Genomic DNA, 24,620 nt, shown 5'->3' on the forward strand with positions numbered 1-24,620 from the left:
GGGGGCGGGAAAAGACACATTTGTTTCAACAGTATTGAAAATTTCCAGTTGAAAAATAGCATTTCATCAACATTTTCCATAGGAACATGCTGATGAAAGCCCATTTTCCAATGGGAATATTTGTCGTTCAAAACATTGTGCCCAGTTTACTTAATTTCACAAGAGACCAATGACCCTGGATAGGCTTATTGACCTTCACAAGCTTTTTCGTCGCAGGACAATAGTCTCTTTTTTCCATTTGACAAGCATCCGTTGCAATCACTTTCAATTCTGAGCTCTGTCTCAGGAGGGAAAAGGGTTAGAAACTTAATTTTGTTTTAATGAAAGTTTAAGTCTCCAACCGTCCTTCCCTAAGCTTCCTGAAACCAGTGTTCCACAACAACAGTGCAAATTCAAAATATAATAACTTTTAAAATTAGATGTTAATCAGCAAACTTTGAATGCTGAGTAGCAAAGGGAATCCAGCAAACTCCTACTTCTCAGATGCTTCTATCAAGTGACAAAGAAAATACTTAAATGAAATTGGAAGACTTTTGAACTCCGGCGAACACCTTAGTGGTCAGTGCAGTATAATTCAGGACCTTGTCTCCAGATTGACCCCCACCAATTTTGAAATGGTGGACTTTCTTTGGTCAAAAAGAAAAGGAGTACTTGTGGCACCTTAGAGACTAACCAATTTATCCGATGACGTGAGCTGTAGCTCACGAAAGTTTATGCTCAAATAAATTGGTTAGTCTCTAAGGTGCCACAAGTACTCCTTTTCTTTTTGAGAATACAGACTAACATGGCTGCTACTCTGAAATCTTTCTTTGGTCAGTTTTAGTATGGTTTATACTAGAAACTCACTTGCAGCTAGGGTGACCAGATGCCCCGATTTTATAGGGACAATCCTGATATTTGGGGCTTTGTCTTATATAGGTGACTATTACCCTCCACCCCAATCCTGATTTTTTACACTTGCTATCTGGTTAGCCTAACTGCAACCTAAGTCCCTACCCTAAAAAGACTTACACACTTTCCAGTCCTTAAAAGCTTTATACTCAAGTCTGCTCAGGTAATAGGATTTTATTATTAAACACAGGTGCCTGGGAAAATTCTGTGTTTTCTATATGTAATTTTGAGGTGCAGGGTTAAAAAGCAAAAACATTCTGTGTAAATCATTTTAATTCTCTTCATATTTGAGAAAACCCTGTAGTGAATCATGATCCCCCAATAGAAATATTCTAAGGAATTTTTCCTGGACACTTTGCATTATTAATTGTTTTTTCTATTGTAGTAATATTATTTATTCATTATCTGCATAGTACCAACAGTGTGCATTCCTCACAGGTTTTAAACAAAATAATAAAAAATAAATCAGGCATCATATATTGTACAATAGTTGTATTTTACCATAAAAAAATGTTACTTATACCTTTTTCCATAAGGAGGTGATTTCCACTGAACTGTTTTTGTTTTAGTAATCTTGTAAAGTGTAGCCTGACTTAATGAACTAACAGATTTTTAGCACTTCAGTAATGTTGTTAAACAACCTGATCAGGTTACCAAATAATCTTCCAAGAAATTGACTAGCATTACATGTTTATCCTATAGGAAAATATGGCTCATGTAAAGAAGATCCACAATACTCTTAGAATTCTATTAACAAAATCTTCTAAATATATATGCCCAAGAACATTAACATAGTACTTTAAATACAGATCACCCTAAATCATGTTTGCATTCTTCCACTCTTCCTAGCAACAGTACAGAGTTTAGATTCAGAGGCGGTATTAAAACTAGTACAGAGAAAACGTTCGTTATTTGATAACTGCATAATAAATACAAATAACTTCTTTTATTAGCATGGAACTGAAAATTACAATGATTCATATAGAATATGCTAAGCTATCATAGTTCTGTTTTATGTCCACTTAAGTACAGTTACGGTATTTCTGTTGCAATAGATATAGTTTTATTTCATTGCTACCCCCTATGATGTATATGTACTACATTAGACTGAAGATTTTGCAGTAATATAACAAAACTGCATTTGGTGAGTTTGGCAACTGGGGGAAGCAGAGTGGTAATGGCTAATCAGAGGGTTCTGGAGTTACCCTGCCCTCTCCTGGCAGGATGACATGTGCCACAGCTCTTCTTACTTCTACAGCAATGTGGGCCTGCTGCCAACTGCAGTATATGGCCAGAGCTGATGGGGTCCTGCCACATTGCCAAGCCAGCTGACCTTTTCTCTTCTCTCTGTGAATCATCGGAGAAAAAAAAAACCTGCATGATCATGGGGGACTTCAATTTGAGTGGCATATTCCAGAGGTCTCATGCTGACAGTATTAAAACATCTTTGGAATTTTTAAACACTATAGATGACAATTTCTTAACTCAAGAAGTTTTGCAACCAACACCAAAGAATTCTTTATTAGACCTTGTCCTAACACAGCGTTTATCTATCTGGGGTCCGCAAGGGTACTCCAGGTGGTCCGCGAGCCAAGTCCGGAGCCACTGGCTCTGCTGATCTACTCCTCCTCCTCTTTCCCAGTGCCTCCTGCATTTTTCTGGGGCCCTGGGTTGGCCCAGTGGCTAATCCACCGCTAGGAGGAAGGCAAGCGAGCAGGCGGCAGCGGTAGAGGAGATCTTCAAAAAAGGTAGGGCCTCCGCCTGGGGGAGCTGGGCCCGCCGTGGGGTAGTGGGACCAGGAACAGAGCCGGGAGCCATGCATTCTGGAGAGCAGCATCTCCTTCCAGGGCTGGGTGCGCGCCTGGGGTCCTGGGGAGACCCTGGCCAGGGGGTCCATCCATCACCTCCCGCAAGGCTGGCTGAAGGGGCTGAGGGGAGGTGGGCCTCCCCCATCCCTCCTGCTCTCCCAGCCCCCCCATAATTGCCTGCCTGAAGTTGGGGCCACCAAAATACCCCTATGTCACTGCGGTGGGGCCTTGAGGGAAGAGGTGGAGTGGGGGCAGGGCCTGGGGCTGAGCAGGGGCCCATGAAAGATTTTTAATAAAAATGGGGATCCTCAGCTGGCTAAAGTTTGAGAACAGTCCTAAACAGATAAAGAGGAACTTATCACAGAACTAAAAAATAATGGTAGTTTAGGTTTAAATGATCATGACTTGATCACATTTATAATGTGCAAGCAGAATAAAGTCCATACCAGTAATTTATTTTATATATAATGCACTTGTAGCTTTAGAGCCTTTTCACAAAGTTGAAAAGAATTATGAGCCAAATAAGCTGGGAGGAAGAATTTGATCAGAACAATATGAATGATAATAGATAATATCAAAACTAGATGCTTACTAGAGGCTCCAAAACCACAATCCCACAACTGAGGAAATAGACTGTGCTATAAAAGGCTTTGCTGTGAAGACAGCTATAAATTAGAAGAAAGGGGAAGTTAATCGTATGAATATAAATAAGAAGTTAGGACTTGTACAAAATTGATAAGGGAAGCCAAGGAACACAATGTGAAACTATGGCCAGCAGAGTTAAGGACATTAAGTAGTTTTTTAAAATTATATTAGGAACAAAAAGAATCTTAATAGTATTAGGGCATTACTAGATGGAAATGATAGAATTATCAATAATAATGCAGAAATGTTCAATAAATATTTCTGTTCAATATTTGAGGAAAATAGAAGTGATATAGTCTTGTTATATGATAATAATGCTCTTTAATGATAATACTTGTATCTCTCTCTGGAGGATATCAAACAGAAGCTACTAGAGTTAGACATTTTAAAATCAGCAAGTCCAGATTACTTGCATCCGAGAGTTTTTAAAGAGATGACTGAAGAGCTTGTTGTACCATTAATGTTGATTTGCAATAAGTCTTGGAGCACTGGGGAAGTTCCACAAGACTGGAAGAAAGATAATGCTATTCCGATTTTTAAATTTTTAAATTTTTAAATGGGATGACTGAAGTAATTATAGGCCTGTCAGCCTAACAAGATCCCAGGCAAGATAATGAAGCAGTTGATATAGGCCCTCACCCTTGTTTAATTTTTTATTAATAATTTAGTTAATGCAAATAAACCTGGATTTATGAAAAGTAGATCCTGTTAAATATTTTTGATGAGATTACTAGTTTGGTCGATAAAGGTAAGAGTGTTGATGGATCATAATTAGACTTCTGCAAGGTGATTCACTTGATCTATATGCCATTTTGATTTAAAACTGGATAAATATGAAATTAACATGGAACCAATTAAATGAATTAGAAACTGGCTAACTCATGGGTCCTCAAAATGTAATTGTAAATGGGAAATGGTCATCAAACTGGTGTGTTTTCAGAGAGGGTCCTGAATATATTGGCTTTTGGCTATATGGTATAACATCTTTACCAATTACCTGGAAGAAAAAGTCATCACTGATCAAGCTTGTAGAGGATACAAAAATTGGGGGAGCGATAAGTCATGAAGAGGACAGGTCACTGATTCAGAGTGATCTGGCTCACTTGGGCACAAGCAAACAATATGTTTTAATATGGTCAAATGTAAACATACACCTAGGAACAAACAATGTAGGCCATCCTTTTACAGGATGGGGGACTCTATCCTGGGAAGTGGTGATGCTGCAAAAAAGATTTAGGGGTCATGATGGATAATTAGGTGAAAATGAGCTCCCAGGGTGATGCTGTGGCCAAGAGTGGTAATGCAATCCTGGGATACATAAACAGGGAAATCTCAAGTAGGAGTAGATAGGTTATTTTAGCTCTGTATTTGGCACTGGTACAACCACCACTGAAACACTGTGTCCAGTTCTGATTCCCACAATTCAAAAAAGGATGTCAATAAATTAGAGAGGGTTCAGAGAAGAGCAATGAGAATGCTAAAGGATTAGAAAACATGCCTTACAATGATAGATTCGAGGAGCTCAATCTACTTAACTCTTAGATCTTTCCATCCCTTCTCCAGTTTTCCAAGGAACTGGCCACAAACATCTAATATAGTTTTACTAGCCCTACATAGAATGTTATTTGCTCTCTGCAGATCTCCGTCCAGGGATCAATTATAATTTTTTTAAAAAAATTGTAGTGACTGCTGCCCCAGTATCAATTTTAAATTTATGGTTTCAAATATTTAGATTCATGCTTGTTGCCTGTTCTACTCAGGATATAGTCCCTGGAATTATTGGACTCATCTGATGATAACAGTTCCTCTTGGATAGTCTCCACTACTCTTGTCCCATTTTGTGGCATCTCCTACCTCTGCCTCTTCAGCTCGACATTTTTGCTAGCTGTGGCTTGGTGTCTTGACACATCTTCCACAGCTTTTCTAAGCTTCCCTCCTATTAAGGTTCTCTGGTTATGCACTGTTATGTTGTAAATTTGGTTTGACTGCTCCTTTTACATTTATGCCTTTTCTCTTTTCTATGTCCGTGTTGTCTGATTCAGTGTCCCCTATGGTGCTAGCATGTAAGTCACTGTAATGGGCTCAGCATCCCTCTTTCACAAGTGCCCCCCTTTCTCTGCTCGATATGCCTGCAGACAGTCCTTTTCACAAGGCCCCTTTATTTTGGTTGGGTGTGAACCTGCTTTCCTTTTTTGGTCTTACATCGGGGTGGCACTTGCCTCTCACAAGTGGCCCTCCCCAGTCAATGGTTCTCTCTGCCGGTCTTTGGCAGTTCAGCCCTCCAGCTGAGCCATACACACTGTCCTCCTTTCCAGGGTATACCATCCTGAGTTTTAATCATGGCCCTGATATGGGGCTGTAGCTCTTAGACTTCTTCTCAGAGGTACTGCCTTCTTCTGACACCCAGCCGGGGCCCATCTTGGTACCCTCAGCTGATGTCCTTTTCAGCAGCCCTCCCTGGGTTTAGTTTGCAATCAGATCAGCAGGGACCATCTTACTACCCTCATCTGGTCTGGCCAGGTTCTATACGCAGTCCCCCAGGCTCAGCCTGCCGTTCTGACCTTTTGATGATCCTGCTCCTCTTCTATCCAGCCAGCCATGCATCCAGTCTTTAGTAGCCTTCCTTGGACTCCAGACTCTCTGGTGAGTTCTCTGCAGTGAGCTGTCCATGATCCTGCTGTTCATGTAGCCAGCCAGGTACCCAGTCCTCCCTCCTCAAGCTCCACACAGCAACTGAAGGCTCCACTCTGCTGCTTGCCTTTTATCTGGCCCCTTATTGGTCACTTCAGCAGCCCCTCTGATTGGCTGCTGCCCTACAGCCACTTTAAGCTGCCTGGAGGACTTCTTGCTGCTCTGTTCTGGGGTAGGGTGATGTAGGGCCTCAGGATCTAGTCCACCCTGCCACAGTCACACTGCTATTTCTTTATGGTTCCTTCCATTCTCACTTTTGCCTTAGCTTTTGCTAGTGTGCGATCTGGGTCTCACTGAAACTGTGCTGATAAATTGGTGTCTCTTCCACCAATAACTATCCTGTCTCTCATCAGTTCTTCTTTCAACAATCCATATTTGCAGTGTTTGGCAAGAATAAGAACCGCAGTAGTGAAAGTCTCAGCTGTTTCCCCTTGTTCCTGGCACCTCCTACTAAATTTGGCCCATTCATATATAATATTCTGGCTGCCTATGAAAGGGGCATGGAAAGCCTCTTTCACTCTGGAGTATTCTCTCTTTTCCTCATCAGTGAGGGGTAGGGCAGATAGGATATCATGATCAGCATCACCCCTGGCACATATCAGAGCATTTACCTGGTATTCTTATGCCTTCTCTGTTAAACCAGAAGCCATCTGGAATCGCTCAAATCTACAGATCCAGTAAACTAGCTGCCTGAGTTACCAAAAATCAAACTTCTCTAACAGAGCAATTTGTGCTATGGGCTCCATTGCTGTGCTGATACAAGGCCCTGCCTCCTTCCTGCTGCAGATTTCACAGGTCTCCTCCCTGATTTTCTACTTTTCCCATTCATTCACCACTCTGGGGGCTCTAACTCACTTCTGACACCATGTAGTGTGAGAACAAACACAAAGAGCCACTCTTTAAGCAGCAACTAGATAATTCCCTAACCAGGAATCTCCCCTGTTTATTAAGCTCCCGGGCTGCAAAAAATCCTGATCTCCTCTGGTAACTTTGGAGGATCAGGAAGTCTATAACCAGTCCTCAGACCTCATAAGCTAAACCAGGAGGGAGGCCTACAGAGAAGACCCAGAATGCCTGCTGATTCAGCAGGTGGTGCAATGTCTGCAGAGTTAGTATTGAACCAATGCCCCCAAGATGGGGTGTACTTAGCTGCTGGAATGTCTTGCACATGTGGAAGAAAATATGTCCTGACCTGATCATTTGGGCTCATGAAAGATCCTAAAATTTTTGCAGAAATAGTGGTGTTAGGCTTGAGCCTGGTCAAATTCCAACTTGTGTGGTGATGGTATGCCCACCTTATTCCAGCTGCAGTTTTCAATGAATATGATGCTCTTACCCTCTTGTCCTAACTGTTAAATAATAATGTGTAACAGCTCAAGGGCAATAATGTGTAACAGCTCAAATATTCCATGCCAGATGTAACTAACTGCATTTCAGTGGCAGTTGAAGTAACAGTATATAAATACAAGATTAAAATTGAGCAGGTAATTTTTAGTGAATAATAATTATGGGCAAAATTTTCAATAGGTGCTTTTAATTCTGAGTGCTTTTATTTTGGGGTATACAACTTTAGAGACTGAGGGCCTGATCTTTTAAGAGTTGCTGATCACATGATGATTCTTTTTCATTATAGTATGAGGATCACTTCCATGGTAAGAAGATGGCTTGAAGAAGCCACTGGAGTTTTGAATCTTTTATAAAGTGAAAAAGAAAAGGAGTACTTGTGGCACCTTAGAGACTAACCAATTTATTTGAGCATAAGCTTTCGTGAGCTACAGCTCACTTCATCGGTTGCATACTGTGGAAAGTGTAGAAGATCGTTTTATACACACAAAGCATGTGTGTGTGGGGGGGTGAGAAAACCTGGATTTGTGCTGGAGATGGCCCACCTTGATTATCATACACATTGTAAGGAGAGTGATCACTTTAGATAAGCTATTACCAGCAGGAGAGTGGGGTGGGGGAAGGTATTTTTTCATGCTTTGTGTGTATAAAAAGATCTTCTACACTTTCCACAGTATGCATCCGATGAAGTGAGCTGTAGCTCACGAAAGCTTATGCTCAAATAAATTGGTTAGTTTCTAAGGTGCCACAAGTACTCCTTTTCTTTTTGCGAATACAGACTAACACGGCTGTTACTCTGAAACCTTTTATAAAGTGGTGATACTTTACAGATACATAAGTGATTAGCAAAATTAGGGAACTTTAGACAAATTTATACAAGTTCCTTTCTGGGACCATTAGGTCTTGCCCAAGAAATCATTCAAAGACAAGGTAGTTTAATGTTAGATTTATGGGGGTGGGATGTGTAGAGTTTATATTTAATTTTCTCTTACAGCATTCATGCAGCATAATTGCATATCCATACACAGTTGCAAAGGGTACAATCAGAATCTTGTCAGGTTAATTTAATTGCTTCTGTACAAATATTTTGGAGTTGGGTTTCGGAAGCCCTCTCCCCTGGTTGTATAGAATACTGTTTGACCCAGTATAAAATATATCACAGCTGGTTGGACTTCTTGAGCATACACATTTAGAATCCACTTTACTTTTGGATTTGCATGAGTAAAACTAGATCACTTAAATGTTAGCTGAAAGTCAAAACACCAAGCTTGTGTGGTCAAAACAAAATTCACTTCTTAATCAAAGTATATACATGCAGAAAATCTTTATGCAATATTTACACTAATTTAAATAATATTATAAAGCTGTCTTTTCTAATGAAATAGAAGATGATGTAGGATGAACCTTTACAGAAAGTCTGCTAAATTCCAGTGCCAGGGAAGTCAGTTAGATGATTAATTCTGAGGATAAAATGATTTTTCCTCAGACATCTCATTTTGGATAGAATGGATTTGAGAAATATATATTTTATTCTATTGACAGAATTAATTTCCTCCAAAGTCTATTTTCCTTCTATCAACAAGAAAAAAGAGTTAAGCTTCTTACTTTCAGCCGATAAAATGTGTTCCTGCTTCTGTCATTCTATCAACAGAAAGAAACTAAAATCTTAATAAAATGTAGATGTTCCTTTCTTTAGGAACACAAGGAAGAAAAGAAATGTGAGGATATTGAAGTTCAGCAAATTTTGCTCTGTAGACAAATGCAACCCCATTTGTATATAGTCATATCATTCTGTATCATTTCCTGACACCTATTTCATGCGTATTTCATCCTTAAAAAGGATGCACGCAGGCTTAATCAAAAATTTTCAGTGAAAAACTTTTGATGGAAAGTTGAATTTTCACCTACATGAAAAGTTTCATTGGAAATCTCTTCTACGCTTGATCATTTTAAATTTGTCGGAAAACTGAAAACACAACTGATTTTTTCTCTCCCCTGTGTTTGGCTAAATTTTTTGGAGGGAGGGCGATGGGGGGGGGGCTGAAAAAATTAAGTTTTCACTGCTGAAAATGGAAAATTTTGGAGTTTTCATTTAAAAAAAAAAGAATTAAAATTATTCACTAAAAATTCAGACCTCTTTCTTTTTATCAACATTTCCCCTGGATAAAACAAACAAAATCCACATTTTCCTATCAGTTCCATTATCATGAGACGGCAGAAGATTCTATTGTTTGCCATTTCTCCTCTTCTTTGTTCCCTAGCTACAGGAACTTTGCTTTCATTTAAAATGGAAGCAAACATACTTAAGCATTAATTTGAGGGTAATGGAAGGAGGGCAATTCTTGGTTTCTGCTTTGGAAAGATGGAGACAGTAGGGAACTCTGCTTCTTACTATAAAACTTAATGCTGAACTCCTAGTTACAACTGCAACAAGATCTATGTCAGGAAAAAAAAGACACGTCCATATATTTTCCTGTTATGCAACTTAGCATAGAAGGAGCCAATGTGCATTTGAAAACAAAGCTATGAAAAAACTGTGTAGCAATCGGAGAGATTTATACCTCTGAATATGATAATGTGTGTACTACACAAAGGGCACACATATGGTCTGGCCAAAATAACATTATCCTGATGCCAAAATAACAATGTACTTGGGTTGTTGGGGAAAATCTGTAATGAGATTTGCCCCAACTGGTCCATCTATTGCAAGAGTGGTAAAAGGAAGAGACATGCAAGTGTGGGTTGGTTGTACCTAACTTTGTCAGTTACATTTGTTTTTTCAGATCTTCCAAGCTCACAGCTGACAGAAGAAGATGGTCCCTGTGTGTGTCCAGAGCAGCTGGAAGCCTTTTAGGCTACACAAAGCAATTTGTGCAGGGTTTTTTTTTTGCTCCACTTGATATTAACTTGTATTGGAAATCAAGTCAGAGCTTGCAAAGTTTCACAGGGCCAGATAGGGTGAATGTTTCCAGTCTTTTCCCCTTGAAGACACAATTGGTTTTCAGCTGTAAGATTTCCATTTTTTAACTGCATAGTGGAGCAGTTCGCTCTGCACCTCTGAAAATTAGGTAGGTGTCTCAAAATGGGCACCCAAAAATTAAGCCACAAACCTAGTGAATATTTGTGAAAGTGTGGCAGCTTTTGACTATCCAGGGGTCACATATCATGTCAGTGGTGTGATGCCTCATACTTTAATGCATCCTCAAATGTCTCCTACTGACATCTATGAGACGCATGTGTAGGTAAAAGGCATTATATAGCATTTAACTTGCATCTTGGTGAAAGTGAAACTGTTCAGATTTGGGAGTCAGATGTCTATCTGATTAATCCAGACCTCTTTATTTTGCCAAACAAAATATCTTTTGAGAAATCCATTAACTTCTGCTTTTGTAAGACTAGCCTTTCTTTTTGAATTTTGGCATTCCCAATCCTGGTAACACCAGCAAATGCAAGGGCAGGTGACATTTCATTGTTAAAGTTATTTGGACTGTTTTAGAATCTCAGAAAATGTTCCATTCAAGCTGAGTTTGCCTTTTGGGCAAAAGTTCAGATCCATTATTTTATCTTAACATTTTTGCCATCCCTAACCTAAGCCTATAATATGCTCTGCTGAAGCCTCTGAAAGGACAAGAGAACTTTTAACTGATGAAAGGGAAGCTAACATAGGCACAAATAAGCTTTGCACAGTGACAATTGAGCTTTCAAATTCCATAATCTTGTCACAAAGTTTGAAGACAGTGAGCTCCTGTCAAAGGTATGTGATGGCACTTCTTTGCTATATCCATCCAAAAGCACACAGAAGTATCCTTTACATATTTAACTAAAAGAAGCAATATAATGATTCTTGCCCCATCAGACCTTAAGTCAGTACTTAACCAAAACTCAGGTTCTTGTGGGTTGTTCCCTTTAGACAGAGAAAGGAATGATGGAATCAGGTATTTCTTTGATGCACTCCTGTTTATTGACAAAGATCATAATAAGTCCTGTTTCCCTGAACACAATAGGAATCAAAGAGCAGGAGACAGTTTCTTTGCTAACAGTCCCAAGCCTCTTTTCAGTCAGTGCTTTACCCCACATTTATCTTGGGGTTTCTCAGGGTCATGCTACAAATGTGTCTGTGGAAAAGGTGTGAGCTTTTTCACTTTTGGATTACAACATTTCAACATAGTCCAAATTCCTTTTTTCCTCTTGGAATTCCATACCAAAGATTTTCTAGGGCCCTTAGCTCATGCCCCATGAGGATCGTTGGGGTACACTTTGTGCTCTAATTAAGTGTGATTCTATAAGCCATTAAAGCGAACAGGATATGCTGTTTCCAGTCCCTTTGATGCTGTTCTACAAAGGTAGCCAGCTATGTCTACACTGGAATTAAAAAAAAAACGTGGCACCTAGTCTCAGAGCTCAGGTCAATTGACACAGGCTTATGGGCCTAAAGATTGCAGGGTAGAATTTCAGGCTTGGGTGAGTGGGGGCGGGCTTAGAGCCTGGGCTCCAGCCCAAGGCTGAACCTCTACACTGCAATTCAACAGCCTCTTAGCTTGAGCCAATTGACCCAAACCAGCTGTGGTCTTTTCTTGCAGTGTGGACATACCCATAGAGTCTGACTGAACCTTTCCACCATCCTATCAGATTGGGGTGGGGGCTCTGGAGCCCTAGAATCTCACAAGATTGCTGAAACACTTTGGATTCAAAGTTTCTCCTTTGATCTGTGTGTAGCTCATCTGGGAGCCCAAATCTGGTGAAGAACTCATTCACTAGGGACCTTTGTTACTGTCACAGCCTCTTGGCTCCTTACTGGATAAGCCTCAGGCCATTGTGTAATTTAGTCCATAGCCACCAAGAAATATGGATTACTAGGCTCTGTCTCACGCAAAGGCCCAAGCACATCAACAGCAATGTGCTCCATTGGCGCCTCCGGGAAATGCTCCTGCATAGGGGCTCTCCCTGCTTCAGGGGACCCTTCTTTGCAACATAAACATCATATTTCCTGCACCAGTTTTCTACATCCCACGTGCATTTTACCCAATAGAAATTCTCTCTTGGCTAAGATTTTTGCAACCCTAAAGTGTCCAGCAGTTTTTAAATCATGCCATAATCTCCTCTTTCAAAGTATCTGGCTGGTATCTGTACTCATTACCTGCTGATATTTTCCATCTCTGATACAATATTTCATCTTTAGATTTCAACATTTCCCACTGTGGCCAGAAAACTTTTACTGTGGTATTCTGAGGGGATGCCACCTTTCAAGGTGGCCTGGGCGGTAGGTAGAGGCCCCCTTTGGGGAGGCTAGCCTGCAGCTCCATCCCTTCTGCCCCCACCCCCTTGGCCAGAGCACCTCATCCCCCCACAGCTGGAGCCCCGAGACCCCCTTCCTTGGCCCCCTGTGGCTGGAAAATGACCCACTCCACCTGTAGGAGCCCCAAGTGGCATCCACCTTGGCCAGAGGCGCCCCAGGCTGAGCCCTGAGACAGCCCTTTCCCCCCCACACTTGCCTGGAGGAGCCCCAGGCCAACTGCAGCCACACCTCCCCTCCCCAGACCCCAGGCTGCCTGGGAAAAGCCGCAGCGTCTCTTCCCAAAGAAGAACCTGAGCTTTTGATATGCCCATGCAGGTTCCGGGCGGCTGAGATGGCGGTGTGTGTTACTCAGCTTCCCAGGTTCATCAGAATAGCACATACCGCCTCCTCAGCTGCCCCAGAACCTGCATGGACATAGTAAAGGAAAAACTTCCCCCGCCAAACTCACAACCGGGCATCCAGTGGCAGCAGCATCGCCAGGGAAGGCAGAGCCTCCCCTGGCCTATTATACCCCACTGCACATGCAAGGTGGCTGCATTTCCCAATGATTTTGCAGTCACATCCTATATTGGTATCAGGATCCTCTCTCGGGTGCTTTTAGCTGCTCTGCAGGACATTCCTGTGACTTCACACCCACCATTCCAGTGGATAACCCAGGAATATTTGCATTTCTGAGAGGAGACAGACTGCTGAGCACACCTCCTTTCCTGTCAACAAGGCCACCTGGGTAAGGCATCAGTTTTGGAACAACTAAGTCCCATTATGGATACTGGTGTACTCAACTGGTGTAAATTAGTATAGCTCCACTGAAATAAGTGCACCTATGCTGACGTATACTAGCTAAAAAGCTACCCCTCAATATGTAGAACCAATAGCCTCTTAAGTGCAAGAACATTTTTTTAGACTGAAATGCTGCTATTCTTAAAATAGAGATCAGCAAGCAAACTTTGGAGATATCTGCAGGTATTCTATGGATTAGAGTTAGAAATTACTACAGAGTATATTATGCACTTTTGTTGAACTATAATAATTATCTTACTGCAAGAAAAACCTCATTTCTCTGCTAGATGCCAGGGGCAAATTTCTAGCCACAGTTATATTTCTACTATGATAGAACTGCTGTGGGTTCTCTACAGTGCCTTTCAGCAAAAGTATACAAGCACTTACATGACAGTTAATATTTTGCTTTATAAATGTTAACTTATTAAGCTTCATGACATCCCTGTAAAATAGGTTGCATTTATTGTTTAAGGCTTTGTTTCCTACTAACTCTGAGCAAAAATCCTCATGGTTCTTAGGATTGGGGCCTAAAAGGGTTTAGAATTCTTCAGGAGCCTAAAGTTTGCTGCAGTTTGCATGAAAAATACAGTTTCCTTTCCACTTGAGAAGATTCCATTGAAAACTGGTTTCATGTTCCTACAATTCATGGAAATAGCAGATCAGAGTAAATATTGTGTGTGTGTGTGTGTGAGAGTGTGTGTGTTGGGGGAGGGGTTGGTTAATCCATGCCAATTTTATAACAGAAGTTCAACAACAAGGAGGGAAAGCTGCACTGAAACACTTTGTAAAAACAACAAGGAGTCCTTGTGGCACCTTCGAGACTAATACATTTATTTGGGCATACATTTTCATGGGCTACAACCTGCTCCATCAGATGCATGGAGTGAAAAAAAGTAGGCAGGTATAAATATGAAAAGATGGGAGTTGCCTTACCAAATGGGGTGGGGTGAGTGCTATGGAGGCCAATTCAATCATGGTGGATGTGGCCCATTCCCAACAATTGACAAGAAGGTGTAGGTATCACAGGGAAAATTATTTTATTAAAATTATTTTATGTCTAGTGGCATTCTGTCACTTTCTTTCTTGAGCCTGTCTTGTAGTAGGTGACTTCTGGGTACCCTTCTGGCTCTGTCAATCTGTTTCTTCACTTCCCCAGCTGGGTATTGTAGTTTTAAGAATGCTTGATAGAAATTCTGTAGATGTTTGTCTCTGTCTCAGGGATTGGAGCAAATGTGGTTGTATCTTAGGGCTTGGCTGTAGACAATGGATTGTGTGATGTGGTCTGGATGAAAGCTGGAGGCATGTAGGTAAATATAACAATCAGTTCATGTGGCATTTTAAGATGATCTAAAGCTGGAAGTACCAGGATTTTACAAAAGAGCTTGTTTTCCTTAAGTGTCAGGATAAGTTTTGCAAATGCAAGGAGATCAGACACAGTTTGGATAAGCATCGAACCATGGGGCACTAGTCAGAGCCAAATCTTCTGACCTCCTGAGGTTTCCTCACATCGCTATTTGTGTTTGTTTATTAGATTAAACACAATTTTAAAATAAAGTTGTCCTTATTGCTTATTATATACCTGAACACATTCTTAACACTGTTACCTGGTTCTGTGTCTCACAATGCAGGTTTGGTGCTTCTTGCTTTACCTCACCTTGCAAACATTTATGCATGTGAGTAACTTTATTCACATGGGAAGGTTACTCATGCATAATTCTTGCAGAATCAGGCTATTTAAATTGAAAGCTCTTCAAGGCAGGTATTATCTTGCTATGTGTTTCTACAGAACCCAGCACAGTAAGTCAATGATCCTAATTGGGGCATCTGGCCACTACCACAATACAAATTACACACATCCTTCCCCACAAATACAACAGTGAGGTAAAATTAAGGACATAATTGTGAAAGCTGCTTTAATCCATATGAAAAGCATTCTGTAATCTTAAATCATGTGTCTAGAATCTTCGTTCCATAATTCAACACTCCTGACATTAAGAGGTGAGATACTAGCAGGTATAAAAGTAAACATGGGTTTGTTAAGAGACCAGCCATCAAAATGAGGGATATTTGAGATGTAAATTATTCACTATTTACCTACTTACCACTGTTTATTTTCTTTTTCTGTCTCACTCTAGCTACGTGCAAAGAGTAAGTGAAAATGACACTCCTATGCCTGAAATTACTTGGAGGAGCTCTTGCAAAATGTATTGTTTGAACTAAAACAATCATAACTTTCTTCCTAGAATCTTAGTTCAAAGATGTTGATAACATTCTGAAAGGATGCAGAGATGGTAGTTTTCCACTGCGCATATGTGGGCTGTTTTGTATATTGTCTCATTTGTTGCTTGTGGTGATGGGAAGCAAAAGTTCAGTTTCACAATCTAGATGTTTTATATCAGACACACACAAAAGTCACAGCAGGAACTTCTGCAACAGCAGGCTCTTCTAAGTCACTAAACTGTTGTTGCTGAGACAATGTGGAGTTACAATAAGGTTCACACTATAAAACATCAATATTTGGAATGGGATAGCGAGCCCAACATTGGCATACATGGTTCTACATTATATTAGTTTGAGAACATAGAATGTTAGGGTTGGAAGGAACCTCAGGAGGTCATCTAGTCTAACCCCCTGCTTGAAGCAGGACCAATCCCCATTTTTTGCCCCAGATCCCTAAATGGCCCTCTCAAGGATTAAACTCACAACCCTGGGTTTAGCAGGCCAATGCTCAAACCACTGGGTTATCCCTCCCCCCATGGAAAGAACACTTCCATCATTGGTGACTGAAAGCCATCCTGAATAATGAAAAACAGATGAATCCTCACCAGATTGTCTAAATGTAGCCTTTCAGTACCTAGACTACCCACTTTTAAATACATATTTTGCAAAACAGGAGCTTATTGCAATCACAAAGCCTCATTCGTTGGCAGAAAATGTTGATAGGGTTTTTAAAGGTTTTATTGCTTTTCTCTTCTAAATGGAGTATTGTCAATGGAGATGGTGTGGCATAAATTAGAGAATTAACTCCAGGTTAAGAAAGTTATATATTGTTTATAATTTACTAAACCTATCATGACAATTCCTTTAAGGAAGGAAAAATTATTCAAACTAATCCATGATGGACTGGATGGATCAGTTATGGGGTTCAATCTTCTATCTCTGTTGCAGGTATGAATCCAGCCTAGGTCAGTAGTGACTGGGAGTTGTTACCTCTGTTGGCTCCTCAGTGACAAGGACTTTAATTTAGCAATTGTGCACTTAAATACAATGGCGGAGCACACCTAGATAGAAAGATTTTCATAGCTGTTCCACGGCATGAGAGAGAGGGAGAGAGAGAGATTCTTCCTCCCACATGACTATCCAGGTAGGATACTAGGCAGAAGGTCTGAACATCTGAGAATAATCACTGTAAATAATCAGGTAAAAAAAATTACCTGATGATTGTATTGGTGCAGTTTTGATTTTTATTGGGGTGAAATCCTAGCCCCACTGAAGTCAATGGGAATATTGCCAGTGACTTCAATGAGATCAGAATGTCACCCTCGACGTTATATTGATGGATGCTCTAGGAAAACCTGAGGATAGATACCTCAGCCACACAGAAGGAAATGAGTAGACTTATCCAATAGATTTAGAAAATAGCCTATTATCTCATCAAGTTTCAACCTGGGCTGATATTTTGTAGCTGAATTGTAATCTTCTGAATAAAAGGGTTGATAATGAAATTGCATAGCAGCACAAATGATGCTACCTCATAAGTTTATAAGTCCCCCTCAAGACTACCTATATTTGAATGAAAAGTACTCTGAGGAGTTCTTCTGACATTGAGGCAACTTGACTGCAAAGAAATCAGAAAAGGGTTATATCAGTGTCTGAATCTCAAATAAGGCACCAATAAAGGTGATTCTGAAAGGAGAGTTTAATATACTTTTAAAGATATAATTTGAAAATAAAGCAGTGTACCTTTAAATTCCAGTATTCTACCAACCCCTTCTTCCCTTAAGGTGTTACAATGGAAGCTATTTCACTGTATAACCTCCAAAGTTACAAGGTTAAAAAAGTTCAGCCCATATGATGCAATCTCTTCTAGGATTGCAGAGCACCTTTCTTCAGAAGTGACCAAACTGAGAAATAAAGCAGTGCTGAATTTCAAGTAATATGTATATGACCCCTTGCCGAGAGTCCCAGGATGTTTTATAATTCAAGAGCAGTTAAAAGCAACTTTAAATATATGTTGGGGTTGATTTTGCAATGAAAAGTGATTCAGCTATCCCATAGATCTATGTTCTCCTTGCCCAAGCAAAATTGCACAAGAGGAGAAAAAGTACTCTGAAAAGTGAGTTAATAAAGGAGTTTCAGAACTGTCTTTCCTACACAAGTTGCTGTTTGCAGCCATGGGGAGGGGACAAGAGTCTTGGTCTTCAAACTGTGAGGAACCTCCAAAAGAATCTAGAAAGGGAAGACAAGTCCATTCTCCTGACCTCTGCACCTACTATTAGGTGGGCATACATTGGGCCTAACTCACTACTACCTGACACCTTGCAGGGCTAGGCCCAGACATTTTTCAAATTATATGCATGTCCTTCCCCTTCTTGGCTCAGGGAGAAGTCTTGGGCAGCAGCCTCACTGCAGTCAGTGCACATGCTCGGATCCTTTAGCCTATGCAGCAGGAAAGGGCTTCCCCGATGCCTGGAGGGGAGGAAGAGAGAAGCAGTGGCTCTTCCATTGGGTGGGCATGCAAGCAACCCAACCCATTACCTCCTGGAAGGGCAGCAGATCCCTAACTACAGGGCTGCCTGTGCTGCTGGGGAAGGGGTGGCTGCTGGGTCCCTGCTCGTTGAGGGTAATTAACCATTGGAACAATTTACCTAGGGATATAGTGGATTCTCCATCACTGGAAGTCTTTAAATCAAGACCAGATACGTCTCAAAAGACATGCAATAGCTCAAGCAGAACTTAGGGGCTTGATACAGAAATTACCCAGTGAGGTGCTTTGGCCTGTGTTTTGCAGGAGGCCAGCCTAGATGATTAAATTTATAAGGGACCCTTCTGGCCTTAAAAAAAAAAAAATAATTTTCCCCTCCTGCCCACCCATCAGTTTTCACCCAAAAGAATACTGAGGAGAAAAATAATTACATTTTTTCAGTTAACAAATATGGGAAAGGTCAGAGTTTGAAGTATTGAGAGGAGGTGCTGGAACATACTGATAAGTTAGGGAGAAACAAGTCACCAGTATCAGCTGGTATAGATGTGAGAGTTCTGGGGGAACTTAAGATTGAAGTAGGTTGAGTTGCTAACCTAACTAAACAATCTCTCATTGAAATCACCTACTATACCGGAGAACTGGAGAGTAGCAACCACTCCATCAGTCTTTAAAAATTACACACCCCTGAGCTTTACTTTAGTACCAGAAAAATTATCTGAAACATGAATTAAAAATAAAAATATAAAACACCTAAGTGAACAGGGTATGACAGGGACAAAATTCAATGGCTTTCATATAGGGTGATCATACTTCTCTATTAGAAATGAAATTCCTATGTTTACCTGATGCCTCCAACAGATCAGTCAGAGCAGTGAAAACTCAAGACAAGGGTTAGGAGCCCCTATCATGTTGCAGTGCTTAAGAGTAGACGGAAATGTGTTGCTATAATTAGTCTCTCAGTCTCACTGGAGTCTCCTATCCTTTCCCTTCTCTAGTTTCCACAGCTCTGCTTCTCTCCTTTCATCACATCTTCCATTTATTTCCTTCTTTCATCAATCCTCCTCTTCTTTCTTGTCCTTTGCCTTTTCCCTTCTCTTTCCTCCACCCCCATTCTTTTTATAGAGTCCCATTCTTATCTCCTTTTTCCATTGCCACTGTTCCCTCTTCTGCAGATCATTTGTTCTCTGTCCTCCGCTTTATCAGCTGCTCTCTGCACCTTTTCCTTTTCTCACCATTCCCTCCATTACCCTCCTACCCTACCTATCCCTCCTTAAGTCCTTCTCCCATAGTCCTCAATAGTTGTCGATCCCCCCAGCCCCAGCTTCTACTTTACCCTGCCCACAAAAGTCTGTTGATTTCTGATAGCTAAATTCTTGTCTCATTCCTAATACCCTTTGATATTTGTTGTACAATAACACAGAGAACCCAGTCAGAATTGGACCTCATTGAGCAAATAGCAACAGAGCGTCTGCCCTGAAGAGTTTACAGTCTGAACAAAGATAGACAACGGAAACAGAAGCAGAGATGTGAAATGACTTGCCATTGGTCATACAGAAAGTCACTGACTGAACCAGGAATGGTACCCAGGTGTCCTGACTCTTAGTTCAGTGCCCCATTCACTATACTATGTTGCCTCCCTTCAAGGAGTGGAGTCACAGATATTAAACAGCCAGTTGTCAGCAACTCTGCTAGGAACACTTTACTGCTACTAGACCAGCCTAGCTGGGTTCAGACTGAGACTGCAGAATATGAAATACAAGAATGAGCACTCAAACCTTTACTTAATATTAAATTGTGCTGGGGGGCACTCACCTGAGTGGCTGGGTGTGATACTGCAATGTTTTTCCTGCTCCTGGCTCCCCCTGTAGGTTGCCAACCTCACTGAGCAGGGCTTCAGTAAATCAGCCCTATGGCCATATTGCACAGGCAAAAATTAATCCTTTCCAGGATAACAAAAAGTTTCCCCTTCACCAGGGTCTTCAGCCCCATCTCTGGGTGCTTTCAATCCCACACTATGCTCAGGCTTCTAAACGAGCTTAATCCCCTTCTTGGGGTTTAGGCCACTTTGCCAGTGGAGGAACCCAGGCACATCCACTACCCCAGGTTCCATCCCAGGGACCATATAAACAACAGACATGTGCTGCGTCCTTTAATTAGTTGCTGCTGCTATTCCCTGGGCCTCTTCCCAATTGGTCCCTTTACCTGCACCAACTTCAGGTTAGAGTTCTCAGGTCCTCTCTCTCCCAGGTCCAGTAAATGCAGCCAGTCAAGTTTCTTTAGCTAAAAAGGAGCATCATTCCAGCCTCAGCCAGGATCTAACTTGTTAAGCCCCCGCAGCTCCTTTTATCTGAGTCTACTAGGCTCTGATTGGCTGCTTCCACAAGGGCTCTCTAGGCAGGCCTGGAAGGTTGTAAGAAAGATTGTAAGAAATTTTAATTTGCATAATTTCCAGAATGCAATGCAGCAGCAGTGCTTGATCTGAGATACTACATAGATGATAAGAATATTTTATATAATTTGCTTACATTTAGAAAAATTTAAACTAAAGTGATCACAGCTAGATCCAAGTATGAGAAAAAATAAGACTGAGATTCTTCATGAAGCAGTGTTGTCTGGATAAGGTTTTGCAGAATGCCAAAATAATTAAAAAATGGTATTCAGCAACTTTCAATCAGAGTGTGTGAAAAGTGTTATACTCCCATAATGATTAATATTGGTTGCTGCCCAAGTGTTTCATGGTGACCGCTTATTCATTTGTATAAGCATCTTATAGTACGATATTCTTCTATTGTTATTATTTCATTATTTTTACATGCCACTCAAATGTCCATCATTTTGAGAGGCAAAGTGGATGAGGTAATATCTTTTATTGGAACAAATTCTACTGATAGAAGAAACAAGCTTTTGGCCTTTCCAGGCATTTCTTCAGAACTGGAAAATCTAACCAGAGTGTCACAGCTAAATACAAAGCAGGACAGATTGTTAAGCATAAGGGTTTAACACATGTTGCAAGAAATCACACAAAGCAATCATGCCATATCTGACCTATCAGTCCTTGTCTTCAAAGGAAACTTGCACAATACCTTCAAAAGGTGAGCCTGGGAACATAAGAATGTGCGTTGTGTGAAGAAATACTTCCTTTTGTTTGTTTTAAACCTGCTGCCTGTTAATTTCATTTGGTGACTCCGAGTTCTTATGTTATGAGGAGTAAATAACACTTCCTTATTTACTTTCTCCACACCAGTCATGATTTTATAGACCTCAATCATATCCCTCCCCTTAGTCGTCTCTTTTCCAAGATGAAAAGTCCCCGTCTTATTAATCTCTCCTCATACGGAAGCCGTTCCATACCTCTAATCAATTTGATTGCCCTTTTCTGAACCTTTTCCAATTCCAAGAAACTTAAATTCATAACTCTGAAAGACACTAAAAATCATGGACTTAACAGAGACACTACTTTTATGACTCATTACAACAATTTGTAACTAACCTTCCTTTGTCCTATGACTGAAGAAGTGTTAATTGCCCACTGTAAACTTAATTCAAACAAACAACCCCCCCCCCCCAACTTTCATGCTTTCTTCATACATACAGCAAAAAGGGGCACATACCTATTTTTTTAACTTTGCGGGTCACCTTTAAGCAAGAAAGGCCAATGTGAGCATATTATTTCCATGTTCTTCACACTCCACTGGCTTTCCATTGACTTCTGGACTGAATTTAAAACCCTGGTTCAATTCCTTACTCACACATAGTGCTATTCCCATGAGCAAGAACTACTCAACATGAGTGATGATTGCAGAATCAAGACCTATATTTGTTATCGCTTTCCTCCCAGCTCTGATTGTTCAGGGTACAGTATTACAGGCAGCACACTACACTATTCTCTGTCTAATTAGAAAAGGAGTACTTGTGGCACCTTAGAGACTAACCTATTTATTTGAGCATAAGCTTTCGTGAGCTACAGCTCACTTCATCGGATGCATACTGTAAGGTTTCTCTGGGCCTTTATTTTATGGAGTCTTTAAGTAAGTAAGTAAGTAAGTGAGTGTGTGTGTGTGTGTGTGCATCTGTAACTTTGCATGACTCTGCCCTTGGGTCATTTATTTTGCAAGGTGACATGTCTAATTAGTTGCTGTCTATTCTCAAAGTGGAGAGGGTAAGAACCTGAATGTTACAGTTACCCTTTATTTCATTTTTGAATGCCAGGGCCTATTCTAATTGTAAATTCAGCCAGAATAATTAAGAAGAGGAATGTCACACTACCTTGATATTTTGATGGTCCTTCTTTGATCTTCTCTACAGTTCCGCTCATTAAATTATACCATCTGAATCAACATCATGCCATTAAAACTTTCATTCTGTTTTCTTCGGTTTCTAAGGCTTGATGAAAAAAAAAGTTACTCTCACAAGGTTATTTACTTTATGTATCTTTATGGATCTTAAACATAAAAAAGAAGCTTACAAGAAGTGGAAGGTTGGACATATGACCAGGGAAGAGTATAAAAATATTGCTCGGGCATGTAGGAATGTTATCAGGAGGGCCAAATCGCACCTGGAGCTGCAGCTAGCCAGAGATGTCAAGAGTAACAAGAAGGGTTTCTTCAGGTATGTTGGCAACAAGAAGAAAGCCAAGGAATGTGTGGGCCCCTTACTGAATGAGGGAGGCAAACTAGTGACAGAGGATGTGGAAAAAGCTAATGTACTCAATGCTTTTTTTGCCTCTGTTTTCACTAACAAGGTTAGCTCCCAGACTGCTACGCTGGGCATCACAAAATGGGGAAGAGATGGACAGCCCTCTGTGGAGATAGAGGTGATTAGGGACTATTTAGAAAAGCTGGACGTGCACAAGTCCATGGGGCCGGACGAGTTGCATCCGAGAGTGCTGAAGGAACTGGCGGCTGTGATTGCAGAGCCATTGGCCATTATCTTTGAAAACTCGTGGCGAACCGGGGAAGTCCCGGATGACTGGAAAAAGGCTAATGTAGTGCCAATCTTTAAAAAAGGGAAAAAGGAGGATCCTGGGAACTACAGGCCAGTGAGCCTCACTTCAGTCCCTGGAAAAATCATGGAGCAGGTCCTCAAAGAATCAATCCTGAAGCACTTGCATGAGAGGAAAGTGATCAGGAACAGCCAGCATGGATTCACCAAGGGAAGGTCATGCCTGACTAATCTAATCGCCTTCTATGATGAGATTACTGGTTCTGTGGATGAAGGGAAAGCAGTGGATGTATTGTTTCTTGACTTTAGCAAAGCTTTTGACACGGTCTCCCACAGTATTCTTGTCAGCAAGTTAAGGAAGTATGGGCTGGATGAATGCACTACAAGGTGGGTAGAAAGCTGGCTAGATTGTCGGGCTCAACGGGTAGTTATCAATGGCTCCATGTCTAGTTGGCAGCCGGTATCAAGTGGAGTGCCCCAAGGGTCGGTCCTGGGGCCGGTTTTGTTCAATATCTTCATAAATGATCTGGAGGATGGTGTGGATTGCACTCTCAGCAAATTTGCGGATGATACTAAACTGGGAGGAGTGGTAGATACGCTGGAGGGGAGGGATAGGATACAGAAGGACCTAGACAAATTGGAGGATTGGGCCAAAAGAAATCTGATGAGGTTCAATAAGGATAAGTGCAGGGTCCTGCACTTAGGACGGAAGAACCCAATGCACAGCTACAGACTAGGGACCGAATGGCTAGGCGGCAGTTCTGCGGAAAAGGACCTAGGGGTGACAGTGGACGAGAAGCTGGATATGAGTCAGCAGTGTGCCCTTGTTGCCAAGAAGGCCAATGGCATTTTGGGATGTATAAGTAGGGGCATAGCGAGCAGATCGAGGGACGTGATCGTTCCCCTCTATTCGACATTGGTGAGGCCTCATCTGGAGTACTGTGTCCAGTTTTGGGCCCCACACTTCAAGAAGGATGTGGATAAATTGGAGAGAGTCCAGCGAAGGGCAACAAAAATGATTAGGGGTCTGGAACACATGAGTTATGAGGAGAGGCTGAGGGAGCTGGGATTGTTTAGCCTGCAGAAGAGAAGAATGAGGGGGGATTTGATAGCTGCTTTCAACTACCTGAAAGGGGGTTCCAAAGAGGATGGCTCTAGACTGTTCTCAATGGTAGCAGATGACAGAACGAGGAGTAATGGTCTCAAGCTGCAGTGGGGGAGGTTTAGATTGGATATTAGGAAAAACTTTTTCACTAAGAGGGTGGTGAAACACTGGAATGCGTTACCTAGGGAGGTGGTAGAATCTCCTTCCTTAGAGGTTTTTAAGGTCAGGCTTGACAAAGCCCTGGCTGGGATGATTTAACTGGGAATTGGTCCTGCTTCGAGCAGGGGGTTGGACTAGATGACCTTCTGGGGTCCCTTCCAACCCTGATATTCTATGATTCTATGATTCTATGTTGTTATAATTATTTCATTCTGGACTAAAATACCATCTCTAAATCGCTGTTGCTTTGAATAA

At 41.2% G+C, this 24,620-nt stretch overlaps 1 long non-coding RNA gene across 1 annotated transcript in view; it reads right to left on the reverse strand.

Annotated features, from left to right (window-relative positions):
- Nucleotides 1-1,339: 1,339 nt before the first annotated feature.
- The window catches only part of LOC142071994 (uncharacterized), a 41,669-nt gene continuing 18,388 nt past the window's right edge, over nt 1,340-24,620 (reverse strand). The window contains exons 2-3 of the long non-coding RNA XR_012668276.1: nt 22,427-22,543; nt 1,340-2,238 (exon numbers count right to left, since the gene is read on the reverse strand). This is a non-coding gene — a long non-coding RNA (uncharacterized LOC142071994). The remainder of the gene's footprint in view (nt 2,239-22,426; nt 22,544-24,620) is intronic.

This window comes from Caretta caretta, chromosome 5 (assembly GCF_965140235.1).
Source record: "Caretta caretta isolate rCarCar2 chromosome 5, rCarCar1.hap1, whole genome shotgun sequence".
NCBI lineage: Eukaryota > Metazoa > Chordata > Testudines > Cheloniidae > Caretta > Caretta caretta.